Raw genomic sequence first — 17,526 nt, forward strand, 5'->3', positions numbered from 1 at the left:
GGATCCCAGAGCTGCTCTTCAGGGAAAGCATAGCGTGCACAGGAAGGGATTGCTTTGGTTTTTGTTGCTAACGACAGGAGAGTGATCAGGATTTCTACAACAGCCCTTGGCTCAGGCTCTAATTAGCAACTCAAAACATGTGTTTTCAGTTCTTTCAACTGAGTGAGAAAGACTCAAAAGCCTCGGATATTGCTCATAGTGAGCTGAGTCTTAATGTGACATCAAGAGGCAGGCAAGATAAGAGTCTGCAGCTCTACTTCATCCTTTAAAGACGTGTATAGGTGCATCTTCCTTTTACTCAACTCCCTTTCACCTTCTTTGGAAACATCCTTGTTCTGTTCTGCAGTGCTGGAAAGCAACATAGCCACAGTTAGACCATGGCAGGCAGGCCATCCAGCTTTGTAAGATATGAGAGTAACCACCACAGTGCAGAGCTTGTGGGGATACCCCTTTCCCTGCTGCCCCAAAGAAACTCTTCTTTGCTCTCCCCACTGTCATTACAGCTCAAGCTCTGCCCATCCTGGAAATACTGAAAGATGCCTAAGCGTTGCCTCCCATCCTTAAAAACTCTAGGAACATCCATAGATATACATAGACACATAGGGATGTGCTGGCTCATGTGTGCACATGCAGAACCCCACGTCCACTGTAAGACTGCAAAGCCAATCAGTATTTAAAAAGATGATTGCTTCTATAATGGCCATTAGGGACTCTTGTGAATAACTCTTAAGAGGCTGAGTTTAATCATATGATTATTCACTGATTTTTCTACCAAAGAAAGTAGGTATTCAGTAAGCAGGCTGGACTTCTGAAGGACTTGATCCTCTGTGATTCTTACCTATAGAAAATAAGGTGAGCTTTGGACCTGAGTGCCTGGTGAGTGCCACTGCACTAGTAGGACAGTGATGCTGAACAGGTTTTGCATCATTCCTTTCTGCACTGCTGGGTCACATTGCAGGACATGCCAACCTGAATGTTCCCTAAATCAAAGGCCATTACTGAAATGCCAACTCATCATCCCTGCTTGCTTTCTTCCTGTAGCAGCTAGCTCTGTTCAGCCCCAGTTTCAAGATGCAGGGTTCTGCTGACCTTAATAAGCGATCCACCCTGACAAGCATAGCTCAGTGGGGGCCTTTCAAGAGTCTGTTTCTCATCAAGACCTTTCTGCTCTTGGCACCCATTATAGGATGTCCACCCTAACTGACCCAAAGGGATGTGATGTGTAGGAACCAGAGGCTGCCTCCAGCTGGAACCATCCACAAACTGCTTAGTGCCCAGGGGTGTCAACTCTATCCAGTCTTCACTAAGACATTCCTCAGCCAGCCTTTGTTAGGTTGGCCTTTGTAAGGCTGTCTGGTCTGGGTGCAGACATGCATTGATCCCTCAGCCAAGATGCACACTAAACTTCATCCTCTTTTTCTGTGAAGACAGTATATTTTACACTAGGAATGAAAGGTCAAAGCAGCAACACGTCATGAGCAATTTACCCTACATGTGCCCTGGGGTCTGCTTTGGAAAGCTGTCTCAGCAAATCTCCCCTGTTGTGCTAATGGCCCAAGTACTTGTAACAATGTAATGTCCTATTGATTAGTTATCCATCGTTAATAGACTTATGTGTAACTGCAAGCAAAAGTGTTTGATTTTTGACTGGATTCAAGGATCACTGTGGCCACAGGAACCCAAACCTCAAAGGTAGGGAGCTGCACTTGGGGTGTCAAGACCCTTTGCCGGTAGATTTGTAAACCCTTCATTTGGTGAAGGCCAGACCTGGAAGGTTGATATGCTCTGACAGATGGACACATGGCACAAAGGTCCACTCTGTCAGGCAAAGCAACCAGTATGAGAGCAGCCTCTGCCACAAGTGTGGGTCATAGCAGGCCTGGCATCTTGGCCCTGGCTCTCTGGTTGCCCAACAGCTGGACACACGTTACCTATGAAGTTCATGACATTCAGCCATCATCTGTTCTTCACAAGAGGGCCATGACGTGGGGTATCCATTGCTTCATTGCAAATTTGACCCCAGCTTCCCTGTGTGCTTCTAAATTACAGGTAGCAACTCACCAATCATATTGCCACGGGTGCAAGTCAACACCGTAGCTTTGGGGTCCCTGGGGACCAGCAGGTGTTGCCTATGGAGAGTCCAGCTCTTGGCACTGCATGGCTATCCTTTGCTGGTATGTATCGGGAGTATCCTAGCACCAAGTGGCGGCATGGGAGAGAAGAAGGCCTACAGGTCCTCTTTTTACGTGCTCTAATGTCTGCTCAGTTCTCATTCCATCCTTCATCATCTGACTGTGAGTTCTGCCTATTTTCAGGGTGCACAGCCTGGCAACTCAGGGCAAACTCCTCATCTCTGTTCACATTTCTCAGCTGCCAGATGCTGCTGACACAGCCAGAGGTCCTAGCTGTAGTAATCTGGCCTTTAAACTCTAAACCAGGCTTTGTACAACAATTAATTACCTCCTAACACAAAATCAATCGGAGCCTTTATTTTGCTCTGAACAGCAGTGATGAATAAGGCAAAGTTTCATCTTCTCTGCATTAAATAAACTTTTCCCTGATATGGCACCTGACAAAGAATGAATCTGCACGTGGTCCCACTAGTCCAGAACCTGGGCAAGGCCGTGGTAGAAGGCAGCTGATGGAGAAACCCTGTTGGAGCTCCCCACCTATCACAGCGCTGTTGTTGTCCTTATATCTAAGACAGATAAATTGGCCACAGCTTCTTGAAGCTGAAACACTCCACAGTGTCAGGGAAAACGTTTTGGCATTATTGCTTATCTCTTACAGACTTATGCACTTAATATTTATGCTCATAAACAGAAAAAAATATACCTATGCTATGGATGTGCCATTGCACTCACATAGCTAATGGCCAGGCCAGGTTTGGTGGTTAAATCCAGAATTCAAACCCTCTGTTATTTAGGAAGAAGGCTTCAAAGATAGCTCAAATAATACGCAGTAATAAAGGTTCGTTCCGTTCTGTGTTAATTTTAAGATGAGAATGCTTCGTGTCAGTTTGTTCTCTGGAACACGTAGATTAGCCCAGATTCTCCAGATTTCCCTCTGAGTTAAAGCAGTGAGTTCTTTGGCAGCATTCTCAGTCTCAGCTCCTCAGGATGAGAGATTGCTGTTCCTTGACTCTGCCTCCATCCCAATGTTCCCTTTGTGTCAGCTTCTGGCTTTGCTCTCACTGGGACTAAAGGAGGAAGAGAGCAGCCGGACCAGCTTCATGCTTCACTTCATTGACAGGACAAAGCTCCTCAAGAGCCCATTCCAGGGCAGGGGGACACCTCTGTTCCCACAGCCAATGCCACATGGGAACAACCTGTCAGTTCTTGACATCCAGAAGCAAGCTGCAGCTTGGATGAGCAGGGTCAGCAGTCCTACCTGAGTTCTGACATCAAAGCCCAAGCAGTGCCCAGGGAGATGCCTTCCCACTCTTTGCTTTTATGCTACCCAGATTCAAAACGTTCTCCCTGACATAGAGCCCCAGGTGTACTGAGAGTGGGAACAGGCAAGCTTTGTGGGTGCTCCAACCCGAGGTTAGGTTGCAGGAGGACCAGCAGCTACATACCTACATGGCCAGGCACCAAACTGCTCTGGTGGGCTGACACACTCACCCATGGTGCTGGGACCATGGGGTAACTACGATGAGTCATCTGCTCCGGGGTTTTCTGCTGAGTATGAAGAGCCACAGCACTGCTATCCCAAATGGTTCCCCAGCCAAGGCTAGCTGCTGGCTTGTGGTGACCTTTCATTTCACAGGACTAACACAGGCATTGTAGCATTGGGCATCTCAGGCCACGCAGGAGCACCAATAACCTCAAAGCAGTGACAGGGGACACTCATCAGCCTCCACCACACCCTGCAAAGCTGGTGCTGACCAGGGGCAACATGAGAACCCATGATCCCCTTATGGCAGCACACAAAGAAACAAAGAACACGCAGCATTAGCAGCACCAGATCCATCTGTAACACAGCTACAGATCAGCGAGTCCTCTTGGCTGAAAACAGTATTTTTCCCCTCAGAAAATATACATGTAAACAGTCGACGTAAACAGTTTGCAAGGCTGTCAAATTGCTGCAGTCAAAAGATGAAGTTTCAGAAACGCCCTCAAGATCTGAACTGTTATTGGGTTTTTCTCTGCACAGAAGGCTTTTTTTTTTCCCCCAGAGCTCCATCCTTTCATTTTTAAGTTGCTTTTTGGTTTTTATTTCTTCCTAAAGAAAACATTACAAAACACCCAACTCCACACCAACGAAGCAATCCTTGACGTGTCCTGGTTAAATATTCTGCTCAATCCGAAACTGTTGGCCCAAGAAATGCAAAACCTAATTGTTTGTGCAGCTGTGAACAGGAGTGCTTTGTACATTGCAAATGTATCCTTGCCCCGAAGAGTATTTTTATTGGACTTGAGCTGGTTGTGTGTGTTTAGGCATTGGAAGCTGTCGATACAAGAAGTCAAAATTAATCTGAGGCTAGCAGTACTACTTATCACACTGGTAAGAAAAAAAGCACATATATTTTCCAGAGGATGCCAGCAGCCCTCAGGTGCTGACATTACATTACATTACCGACTGCAGTTGATCTATAAATGTCTAATGAGCCACCTGTTCCACCACCAACCCAACGAAGAAAGAAGCCACCATTCATTCTTGAATCACACTGTTACTTTCGAGTCCATCCTATACTAAGATCTCACATTATTTCCCTCCACGTTTCCCACCAGCTCTTTTTCACTCCAAAATATTATGAAGCTCATTTCCAAACTTCTTTTTTTTCTTCTTCCCAAAACCACGGCATTTTGATTGACTAAGTAGCAATTAGCATCTGAGTTGTTGTTATTTCATATCCTGCCAGTAGAAACATTTAAGTCAATATCCATCAGATTTGTGAAAAACGCCTAAAACCTGGCCCTTTCCAAGCATAATTAGACTTGGGGAACGGCGCTGCTTTTATCTATAGGTCAGTACAAATATTAGCAATTAGTGAATATTAGCCGAGTCTATTTTTTTTTTCCACTTCTGCAAAATACTCTTTAGTCTTATATTGGCTTTGCTCACACCAGAAACAGTCTTCTGGTTAGGTTAGCACCACCCCATGAGCTCCAGAGCATTGCTGAGTTGGGTATTCCCTGCTGAGTCATCTCAATGGTTTCATGACCATTCCACTCTATGTTTTGCAGCTCTACATTGGAAACACTTTCTTGCTTCCTTTCTGTTATTCATCATGAACTCCCAACGTGCTGTAAGTGCTGGCAGAAGGTCTACCAAGGAATCATAGAATCACCAAGGTTGGAAAAGACCTACAGGATCACCCAGTCCACCCATCACCAATAGTTCTCACTAATCCATGTCCCTCAACACAACGTCCAAACATTCCTTGAACACCTCCAGGGTCAGTGCCTCCTCCACCTCCCCGTGCAGCCCATTCCACTGCCTGACCACTCTTTCAGAGAAGTACTTCCTAACGTCCAACCTGAACCTCCCCTGATGCAACTTGAGGCCATTCTCTCTGGTCCTATCACTAGACTCCCAGCTCACTACAATCCCCCTTCAGGCAGTTATAGAGAGCGATAAGGGTTCCCCTGAGCCTCCTCTTCTCCAGACTGAAGAATCCCAGCTCCCTCAGGAGCTTCTCATAAGGCCCGTGCTCCAGACCCCTCACCAGCTTCTCTGCCCTTCTCTGAGAGCTCACATTATGGTTAGCATCCTTCCAGCCAGCCATCAGAGCAGGGAAAGCAACGCTCCCCCTCCAGAGCATCTCACCATCAGGCATTTACCAAGGTATCTGTCACAGTGAGGAACTCCCATGAATTCAGGAGCACTCCCCATAGAAGCACCTTCACCAGGAGAGAACCAGTGCATTAAAAGAAGTCATTCTGGAGTTGCCCATCTCCTAATTACTGGTAGAAATTACTCCTTCTTCATAATGTCAGGGGTATGGCCCAGAGACCATGACAAGAACCAAATGGCACCTGGGTACAGGAACATCAAGGAAATGGTTAGAAAAGTGTCATATATTGAACTCAAGTTTATTCCAGCACAGTTCCTCTCATCCTTGATGAGGAGCCACGGCTCTGGCAATTATCAGTTGTGTCACAAACTTCAGCCCACAGACAACTTAATTCACAGGTGAGTATCTCAGCTTTGCCCTGCTGTCAGGAATAAAGATTTCCCATTGGTACAGCAGAGGAAAATGGATGGAAACAAAGCCTGTTCCTGCACAAGCCCCTTTTGCTGAGAGAGAAAAGACTTGAGCTGCCCTGGAATGCACAGGATGGGATTGCTGTGGGCAGAGCACATTGGGAAGTAGGCTGGGGAATGCTTAATCCAGTCATTGCACTTCTACCCAGAAAGGTTTATAAGGCAATAAAGTGTGGTATCACCATGCTGGTAAGCCAAAATGCTCAAGTCAGAGAGCTGCTCTGCAATGACTGTGTTATTGCTGCTGATGAATTGGAGTGAAAGCCAGGCCCAGAAGCCTTGCTGCTATCCTGTAGGAACGAAGAATGTACCAGATGGTCAAGTTAGGCAGATGGAAGAGAAAAGGCAGTTGTGAATAATCTGCAAACAGATCCTATGGGCTGCTTGCTCCTGGCAGTCTGGGCACTAGCGCCATGCATGTGGTACCTTCACAAGAGGCTGCCCTCTTGTGAGCACCCAAACAGAGTAAAATTCAGTGCAAAAGCTCCACACCAGCACAGCCAGGTGTTAGAGAAGGATGTTCCCTTTGGCTATTTGAGTAAACAAAGCCCTGGTTTGGTCAGGACCATGTCCAGAGACCGGAGCACAGCTCTCCTGCTGCTCTTGTTCCAGCGAACAGTGCAGCACATCATCCCTGGTTACTGCCATCCTGCTGACATAGAGCCAATTACTGCCTCATTAGCAGTCGAGCAGCAGTCTGAACAAGGGACAGTGCTGACAAAGGCTGGTGGGAAGCAACAGATCCTGCTCAGACTGCAAAGGGAGACCACGAAGGTGTTACATGGCCTAACATCTCCCAGCACTGGGAGCCTCAGACACAACAACTGGGGGCCAGCTGATGCTGGGAGCCTTCACGCATCCTTGCTTCTCCTTTGCTTTCTTAGGCATGATGCTGCTCACCATGGCTTGGGTAATTATATCGCATCCCCTATTGTGGGACATGTTGCTAAGAACCGGTGCATTTAGCACTGTAGTCCCCATCATCTACTTTGCCCATCTCATGGGACAAGGACATTGCCACAGACTGGCCTTGCTGTATAGGTATAAAGCCCAGCAGCAGCACCCAATGCCCTTCATATTCCTGGAATCTGGTTTCTCTGCAGACTTTTACATCACGGTGGCACCTTGCTGATCCCCAAATCCTCCAGCACTGACATCTCCACACTACCACGTGCTGTAAACCATTCCAGATTTTCCTCCGTGGAAGAGAAAGAGCTCCCTGGCATCTGTTCTAGAGATCTTCAGGAAGCCAATTATCCTTGAAGGCAAACTGTCCGCAGATAATTGGAAATATAGACTTCTAACTGATGGAGTGTTGACTAAACTCCAGCTATTGCCTCACACGTGTCACATCGTATCTCTGAAGCTTCTTATAATGTTTAGCAGGTGCATTATCATGTCACATCCAGACAGGTGCCACAGCGCTGCACCTAATTGGAACCACGGTTTGCAGCATCCCTCCCACCACTGCTGCTGCTGCACAAAAGGAACCGGAGGAATTTGGCTCTCCCTCCACTCTGAGCAGAGTGCAAGGCGTGGGCTGGTACTCACCTCCCTCCCTTGTGCTCCTGCTCTGCTAGGTGATCTTAGTGGTCATTTCCAACTTGAATGATTCTCTGTCTCTTAAGCCAAGATGTTGTTATGTGGTTTTAACCCTAACAGCTCCCTCTGCAAAAATGCCATAGACAGCACCTGCTCTGCAACATCCAGCAATGAAAGCACAGTATTGCTGCAGCACAGCCACCAAGACGAGCTCTAGCCACAGCCCCAAAGACTCAGGGATATCTAAAGCTCTTCTGGTTCTTGGACAGCTTGCTTCAATCAGGTCATTAGTTCTCATTTCTTAAGCAAGCTGAGGGTTTTCCAGGATGTTTTCTTGCATCCTAGCTTCTTCATGAAGGAAGTAGGAAATCCCACAGCTTGAATTCAGCAAGAACAAGCAGCAGAGGATACTTATCTGCATGTGGACCTGTACGGGGCAGTGTGGGTGGCTGCTTTTCTCTGCAGAGCTGGCAGGAAAGGCTGCAGCGAGGTCACCGTATTGACAGGCAGAGCTTTGCTGTTCTGGCAGCGTAGCCCATTTGTGTTGTTAATTAATGGCTTTGCTGGGGAAAGATAAATGCTCCAGCTTTATTGTCAAACAGAAGTAAATTTTTAATAAGGTCCAATTAGTGGCAGTTTCAAGTGGCAAGCAGCTCTGCACCTTCCCAGCTGCCTCCCAAGGAGGAGATGGGAGCAGCTGGAGTGGCCCCTTCATTAAGGTCCCTCTGGTGAGGGGAGTCCCTGCAGCACCCTGTATATGTATCAGCACATATATACATGTGCTGATGTGTGTAATACAGGGCAGCTGGGAGGCTGGGGAAGAGCATGGCTCAGTGGGAAATGTATAGGGATGTACCACTGTATCCTGGTCAGTGTCTGCCCATAGTGCCTCAAACCAGCATCTCAAGAGCTTAATGTAGTTGATGCCACAGCTTCTGGGCTATGCTATGAGCACCAACAGCAGTAGGGTTAAGCAAAAGCCCTCAGTGAGGAGTCATCTGGGTGTGGGCATTCATCTGTCTGCAGCCAAACTGGCACAAGGGCATGGACAGAAACGTGCCACAGACTGCCAGCTGCTGCTGGTCATCATTTTATTCTGGACAAAGTCATGCTTAAAGCCAACTGCTGAGCCAGCACCCAAGAGAAGGGCAATGAGGAGACCACCACTGTTTGCTAGGAGCCATTTCAGAAAGCCCCAACTAGGGAAAGCTTTTCCAAAGTATTTGTGATGCTCCACTAGTGCTGGGAAGGTTGCTTTAGCATGAGAGAAAGGTGAAAATGCAGATCCATTGACCTCTACAACCTACACCTTCCTTCAGCTGTGTCAGTATGAGAGACAGAACAAGTTCAGAGCATCATCCCCAGTGTGGGCACCCCAGGGCAGAGCTGCAGGTGTCTCTGACTCCCCTGCAATGAATAGGGGGCATCACAGCTTCATCAGGTTGCTCAGAGCCTGGTCTCCAGAAGCAGGGCTTCCACCACTTCCTGTTGTCTGCAATTAATCAGCACTCTCAGGTCTCAGGGGTCTGTAGTTACAGATGGGAAGATAATGCAGCACAGGATGGCATCTGCTGAAGAGGACTTTGGTTCATCCCACCCCCAAAGGAGGAACAAGAGGTCCAAAGGATGCATGAGCATCAGCAGTCATTGTTCTTTCTTCTTGTTCTTGCTAATTATCCCAGAATCCCTAAAGATGTTTAATGCCTTCCCCTTAGTACGCAACAAAAACACAATATGGGTTTACAAACTATGTTCTGTATAAATAGAACAGGATTTCTAGCAGCACACTTCAAGTCAGGCTCAGTTATAAACATCAACACACACACAAACCTCTCCAGAAGGGCTTTAAGAGCTTCAAACTAGTGCTGCTTCATTGAAGAGAATCCCTCCGGTAGGCATTGTATCTCCAGCTGCAGTTATCCTTATGTATTAGAGGAGATTAAGAAACTCTCCCTAAAATAAGAAGACAAGGTTTCTTGGGGGAAATTCCTTCTGGCTGCTGCAGGTGGCCAGCTGAAGCTCAGCAGCATGTCATTACTGAAGAGATTTTCTCAATGTAGAGCTGTGCTGAGCAAAGCCTCTTGTACAGCAGAAACTTTTGCCTGGGAGACAGACACCTATAATTCTCTCTCTATGCATGAACAGCCCAGTCTCAAGCCTTAACACAGCACTTTCTACTACCCAGCTTTCCTTCACCAGCTGTTGCAGTGCCTGTTTGAATGCAGCCAGGGGTATATGAGAAACCAGGAGGACACAACAAAGTCCCAATGACTGCTTTTTAATACCCAAGCTGAGCAATACAGGCACAGCTGCCTTCACATGATTGCTCTGGGAAGGGCTTTGCAGCACTCGCACTGGAGCTTCTCCTTACAAAGAAGCTTACAATGTGTTTGAAGGGTACAACTCAATTCTTAACATATGTTGTTGTTCGTAATACTGGAACTACTCATGACAACCACAGGCATTACCTGTAATCCTATATAAATGCTGAAGCCCTTTCATGCTTTCGAAGCCATTGGCTTCAACAGTTTCCCGTGATAGTTCGTTGAGTGGAAAACTTTCCAGATAATGATGAACTCAAAAAGCTTTAATAAATGGAATAGCTTGTGGTGTCATCTCATGAAATGATGGGATGAACCTCCTTTCCTCTCACCCTTCTTGTATACATACAAGAACGACTGACGTCACCCTATGGGATGTCTGAACTGGGGGAGGTATGCCATTATGAAGTTAATTTCAGCCCAAGCAGCACCATCTTGAGGCACAACATACAAGCCACATAGGAAAGAGTAAATGTCCAGCAGCAGCTGCCTCATTCCCTTCAACATGAATGGATGTTGTATCCCAGGACAGAGCCCCTCAATCACCACTTGCAGTCAAGAAATTAATTGTTTGGCTGTTGGCTGCCTATATGTTGTTATAGGAATGTTTTTACACTTGAAGCTCCCTGAAGGCCTCTATAAGTATTCCACTCATAAATACAATTATAGCAGAGCTCTTGCTAGAAACAGCTATATATTATGGTATATTGCAGTCTCATCACCATACCAAAGTCATTGCAAAATCCAATAGATCAAAAGCGGAGAGTTATCACCTGAGCACTCACCCTGGTGGAAGTTCAGCACCTGAATACTGAAGATGCAGGCATTTCTAAAGGCTTCCCAGCAGGGTTTTGTAGGTGGAAATTCCTTCCCTTTGCCTCTCCATACAAATGTGTGAAAACTGAGCGACTTCTTGCAGCATGGGTAGGTATTGCTAAAAGAAAAATTGCCAACCGGAGGAGACGTCGGCTGATTAGGTGGAGCTCTTTAAATACTGGCAAAGAGACAACCAGCTCATCCCTTCTGCAGGCCTCTTAATATCCCGGTGTATTAAAGAGATCGATCCTGTGATAACTCTCCCCAGCATAACAAAATGCTTTCAAGACCACCACTGGCTCCTGCTAGATGGGCTTTTCAGACTGCTCTGAAACAGAAAGGTGAATGCTGGGTCCAGCATGTCAATGCTCTACCTGGAAACTCGTAGCTCTGTGTAAAGGGAGGCCCTCAGACAGCACAATAAAACCATTGCCAGCCTTCCTCCAGATGCAAAACAAGGTACAGAAGCTACTTTGGGGAGTACCAGGTACCCACCAGGACCTGTCCAGAGGCCTGAGCACCTATGATACATGTGCATCCTACATGCATGTTGGAAAGCCATCAAGTCTGAACAAGACCCAAGATGTCCTGATGTGATGGTCAGCTTCACAGTCACTGCATACGCATCCTTCCTAGATCAGTATCTTCACTATGGACAGAAGTGTCTCTGCTCTTCAGCTCCTCTCTGTTCCCTGAAGATGTTCTGTTTTCAGTGGAAGGTGCTTGGGAGCAGCCAAACCACGCACAGTATCCTTGGAGAAGAGTATGTATGTATGCTTTTATAAGTTGGTTCCTACTGACCTGGAGGAATGTACACACCCAAAAACACACATAATTTAATGACTGCACTGGCATCAGCCAGACCTGCACTAGATAATGTCACCACCCCCAGGGCATCTGTTTAGCATTAAGTCCATTCCTCCCTTGAGACACCTCACCTCCAAGATACACTGTAGTTAAAGACATTAAAGCATCCAACAGGCTTCTTTGCTGCTTGCCACAGCTCATTAGATAACTATTAGAAAAAAAAAAAAAAGCTCATTAGAATTTTGAAAATGCTGCATTGCTGGTTTTCTAAAGGCTTGCTGATACGGAACAAAACAAGTCAGAACACAATGAGAAGCACGTAAACCATGCGGCTCCCCAGATAATCCTAGTCTCTTTCTCACCATTCGCTTTTCCCAAACAACCAACTTTCCCAGCCCTACCATGAAGAACTTGGGGTTGAAAAACAAAGAAGCGTACAGGCTCACAATTCACGTGCTGCATGCCTGCAGGGAGAATGTTTTCTATGATGGACAGTCATGTAGGGGCATCCAGACTGCTCATGGCATCATAGAATCATAAGATCATCATAGAATCCAACCAGCTACTTGCCACCTGATAGGGATTCCACCACCTCCCTGGGCAGCTCATTCCAGTGCCCAATCACTCTACCTCTGATATCCAACCAATTCAATGTGCCTGTGCAGCCCTTCAGACAGCCACCATAGCCAGTTTTGGACACACACCAAAGAAATCCTGACCACCTGAGGAAGCACAGGACACGTAGTCACTTTAATGCTGTGCAGAGGTTCCAGGTATTTCCTGGAAGAGGCAGCCTGCTGCCAGTAACCCCCTGTAGCAATTCAACAGGTCAGTACAATGGGAAAGGCATTACAACAGAGGTGCAATGACAGAAGGACTAGTATGATAAAAAGATGCTATAAAGGAAGGGAAGAAGATTGCTCACCTATATCAGAAGAGGCTCAGCAAGGAAAGCTCCAACAAGAAGAGATCTCCAACCAGAACTCCTTCCCCAAGAGCAGTTCAACCCTTCAATGAGGTCTAAGAGGTGCAGCCAGGCTCCAGCCCTTCCTATCACACAGCTGAACTGCCTTCACCTGTGCTCTCAGGGCTGACTGGGTCCTTTCCCCAGGTGCTCCATCAGTGCTTCAGGTCCTGACTCAGCTGTTCCCATACACCCCCTGATAACCACAGAGCACAAACCAGTTCCCACCATCAAACCAAGGATGGCCACACATAGCAGCGCTGTGCTTGCTCCCCTTGAGGGGTAATGTAATGGCTGATGGCACCTGGTGCCTCCCACCCATCCCCAAGTGTCGGATGTTGTTCTTTTCCTTCGTGGTTTTTCTTCTTGCAGTTTGCAACTTCCTCAGAACCACTTAATTGATTTATAACCCAATAATCTATCCCCTTCATTAGCTGCAGTGTACAGCCATTTATCATTCCCTGCACAATAACTGATCTCAAGCCCATTAGTACATGACCTGAAATGGTTATGGGCCTGAAGAATTAAACAGTTCAGCCTGACTGAAGGGCAACATCTGAGAAGAGTAAGACGCAATCCTTGCATGGCCAGTGCTAAACAGCAACCTGGGCTGAGGTTTAAAGGCAGCACTTCTGCAGGGGCCCTGTACCAAGCACATGAAACCCACCCACAGTGAGAAACTGAGAATGGGAAAGTGGTTTGTAAAGTTTTCTCCCCCAATCGAGTGCTTTCAAACAAACATGTTTTTGGCTCTGGGTACATCAACTGGGTCTAATTGCCCTGAGCAGCCTCAGCAGGGCATCCACACGCATAACACCTATCCACTGCTCGAGGAGATTGCTTTCATTGGTCTGAGTGTGGTGTAGGCAGCAAAGACCAGCAACACCTGAGAACTGGTGTTCCCAAATATCACTGAAGGGTTCACGGCTCCTCATGGTTCATAGAATCATAGAATGGTCTGGGTTGAATAGGACCACAGTGATCATCCAGTTCCAACCCCCTGCTATATGCAGGGTCTCCAACCAGGCTGCCCAGAGCCACATCCAGCCTGGCCTTGAATACCTGCTGGGATGGGGCATCCACAGCCTCATTGGGCAACATGTTCCAATGCATCACCACTCTCTGGGTGAAAAACTCCCTCTCAGGTTGCAGGGGATGTCACAGCCTTGCAGGGCTAAGCTCTGCCCCAGTGTCCTGCAGAATGCAGGAGCAACGAGGTCCTGTGGTTGCTGGGCTGCATGAAAAGGACAGGGTTCCTTGACATACCAGTGATCCTAGGATGCAGAATCACACAGCCTTGTCCACTAGAAGCATGCATGCAGTCTGCTCAGCCTGCTTTCATGGATGGCTGAGCAGTAGATATTAGTCCGGCACTGTATTCATTCATTATTCAGTCCTTCCTTGCAGGATGAGACAGAGAAGCTTTCGTGATGAATGCTGTGGTTCCTAAAAATAATTTACTACAGCTGAAAACGCAAGAGCTAACTCTTTCTTTCCTGATGGGGTGTAAATTGGAGTCACTTCAGTGAAATCTACAGCAGTACACAGAGAGAATAAGAGGAGACCTGGGCCTAAATAATTTCTTCTGAGGTCTGATTACCTGTGCTTTCTATTAAAGGTACACAACCGCATCACACAGCACAGCCCACAGCCTGGCTTTCTCCCTCCTCCTCTTGCAGGGAGGGGATGCTTGCACTGCCCAGCTTGTGCTATTGGCCTTTAGGGTCTGGAGGTAGATATGGTGAGGACCTATGCCTTATCTAAAGGTGCTCATGCTCCAAGCCATAAAAAGTGTAAATCAAAGCAGCTGGAAGAGTGCTGCTACAGTGGCTGCTGAGTCCTAAAGAGCTCCCTCTGACATTGCCAGTCTCTGGATCCCACAGTGACAGGTTATTACCTTAACGACCCGAGCACATTTGCAAGTCATTAATGCCAAAGGTAGATGGCTGGAACAGCACTAAAGGAGTAACTAATTCTCATCTCCCAGTGATGCTGTGCCTGGAGCTCAGCCCAGCCACTGCTGTGGGAGCCCTGGAGAGCATAACCTCTGGCTCATCTCACCCCATGTTGTCCCTCTGGGCAGCAAGCAAGGCAAAAAGCACTCCTTCTGGAACAGCCATTTCCCAGCGTTGGGATGCACCTTTGGATCAGAACTGGCATCATATGGCAAACTGTTCATTCTTCCCCTGCTACGACCACATGTGTGTGTGAGCTGCAGCTCCACACTTACCTCCTGCCACCACCAGCACAACCCATCCACTCATCAGAGCCACCTCCTCCAGCCAAGAGACTGAAACCGATTCCAGGGACACGCAGGTAATGCACACAACACAAAGTACTGATGGCACTTTGTAACGTACTGGGTGGGAAAAAAAAAGATGAAGAAGAAAGAAAGAAAACCCTCCCTCTCTACCCTTCCCCTCCCTCCTACTGCTGTACAAGTTTAGCTATCGATTGTGAGCAGGTGGCTGAAAATCAGTCCATCCATTGCCATGCTCAAGGCAATGCAAATGGGCACTTCAGCAGCTGTTAAAGACAAGCTCACAGTATAATGGTATGTGATCCCCAAGGACCTTGTTCCTTTGTCCAGGTCCTCCCTCACCCTCTCTTGGTGGTATAATCACTGACTGGCTGAGCTCAGCCAGGCACCAGCGGGACTGCATGGGTGAGATGTCTGTTGGTGTTGTGTGGTTTGGGTTTTTTATGTTTTCTTTCTTGCATGGTTACGTTCTTTGTCGGTTCTACACAGAAACAACACTCCAGATAAGGCTGGGGACGAAGGATCAGCCCACCTCAAGTTGAGTGCCAGCATATCTGCATCAAGACCCCGCTAAAATGGGGCTGTGAATTTGACAGCTGGACCTCAGCATCTTCACAGAGAGCACAGGGGAGAGGTAAACCCCCACAGCTGCTGTCCTTACATCTCACTGCTGAGAACAACCAGCATCCATGCAGCCAGGACATCACTGGGGCAGAGCAGGCAGCAGCACCTACCGGGCTTTGTTCTCAAGGTATCATCTCTTAGCACCTCAAAGCTGGCAAGATGACACCCACCTCTGCCAAGTACTCCTGTAGACACAAGGTCTTTTAATTAGCAGATTCTCCTAGTTAATTACTTTTGGGAAATGCTCCAGGCTCTGAATGAAAGCAGTATTTTCCTAGGAGAATGAGTCACCTCCCCTACTTGCTCACAATTGTAGTAGTACAAATGCTTAGGGCTGGTGAGAGAACTTCGCCTCTGCACTGCACACCTCAAAGCACTCAGCAAAGGGCAGGAAACTCAGTGCTACCTCCATCCTGTGGAAGGGGCCAAAGGAAGGTGGTGAACCTGCTGTGTCCAGCAAGATCCAATACTGTCCCATAGCTGCAGTCACAGCATGGTGTCACAGCTGAGCAGGGCATTCTTGTTCTCACTGAGCTGTCAGTGACGTGACAGTGATGCTGAGATGGTTTGATCAGCTGGGCTCTGATGCAATACCCAAATCAGTACAAACAGATGAGGGACAAGAAGAGAGCAAAAATCAGCAGATAGATGCATGAGCCCTAATGCTCAGCAAATAACTGCAGCACCAAAGACCTGAAATTGGAAGGCATGTGTTGATAGGCCTTTGAGGGAGCCACTCAAACATCACCTTACTGATGTTCAGACAGAACTCTGTCATTGATAAGGCAGGGGGAAGCAGATGAGGGCTGGGATTGCGCTTGGGGATCTGTGGGATCTTTTCCAACCTTAATGATTTGCTGCGATTCCATATTTGCACCTTCTTAAATAAAACAACTGAACGTCATTGGGTGCTGGGGGGTCACAGAGATGGAGCAGTGCTCACCTCACTGGGAAACCTGCATGCCTGCTACTAGCAGCAAACGTTTGTTGTGATTTTGTGTCTCTGCCAAGCGCCTATCTGCAGCAATGCAGCAATATTTAATTCTTCATAAGACTTACCCTCAAACCGCCTTAATCAACTGCTGCGTTAATTGCTCTGTGCATTGAACGGCCCCTTCCTAAGATCTTGTTCATTAATGAGTGTGAGTTTGTGGATGTCGTTTACATTCACATAATCGGAAAGCCATCAGGAGATTTGTGGTTGAACAATTTCAAGGGTCTGGAACAGCCAGGGGCTGATTCAAGTCTTCCCTATGCCCAGAACAGCCAATTATTTTGCCTGTGGCCTCCAATAGCTCCAGTTCATGGTCTGCATCGTGCCTGGGGTAGGATGACTTTAGGTGTATCTACAGGTGGGTGTACCAGTATCTGTGCTTCCCAGAGACACACAATATATCACCTCAATAACCACTAGTTCTCTCACCAGAGATGTTGTGTAGGACTTTCATTGCTGGGCAAAGCCCTCCTTTAATTTATGAGAATGAAATCAACCTAAATCGGTAACGTGTGCCCTCCTGTAAGATATTCAAGCTTATTTAACTCAGGCAAAGGTCCTGACAAGTGACATAAATATATGGAAGGTCAGGCTGACAGGTTCCTTACAGCCCTTCTTGTAGATGGGAGTCACATCAGCAAGCCTCCAGTCCTCTGGGACCTCTCCAGGTAGCCAGGAATGCTGGTAGATGGCAGAGAGCAGCTCGGCAATCACCCCTGCCAGCTCCCTCAGCACCCCAGGATGGAACCCATCCAGTCCCATGGCCTTGTGGAAGTCCAGGTGGAGGAGGAGCTCTTTAACTGTGTCCCTCTGAACCACTAGGGGTGTATTCTGCGTTCCATCCCAGATCAGGGCATAAAGTGCCCTGAGGATAACTGGTCTGCCCATCAAAGGCAGGTGTAAAGAAGGCGTTGAGGACCTCAGCCTTCTTCTTATCCTCAGTGATCACATTCTCCGCTGCATCAACTAAAGGATGGACATTTTCCTT

General features: G+C 47.4%; 2 long non-coding RNA genes across 2 annotated transcripts in view; both read right to left on the bottom strand.

Annotated features, from left to right (window-relative positions):
- Positions 1-17,526, bottom strand: part of LOC140259749 (uncharacterized) — a 142,330-nt gene that overhangs the window by 34,534 nt on the left and 90,270 nt on the right. The gene's annotated exons all lie outside the window — the stretch shown is intronic.
- On the bottom strand, positions 8,725-12,762 carry LOC140259675 (uncharacterized). Its single transcript, XR_011905426.1, has 3 exons — positions 12,622-12,762; positions 11,828-11,904; positions 8,725-11,690 (listed from the first exon to the last, which is right to left on the bottom strand). It is a non-coding gene; the product is annotated as an uncharacterized lncRNA (long non-coding RNA).

Source organism: Excalfactoria chinensis, chromosome 16, assembly GCF_039878825.1.
Source record: "Excalfactoria chinensis isolate bCotChi1 chromosome 16, bCotChi1.hap2, whole genome shotgun sequence".
Lineage (NCBI taxonomy): Eukaryota > Metazoa > Chordata > Aves > Galliformes > Phasianidae > Excalfactoria > Excalfactoria chinensis.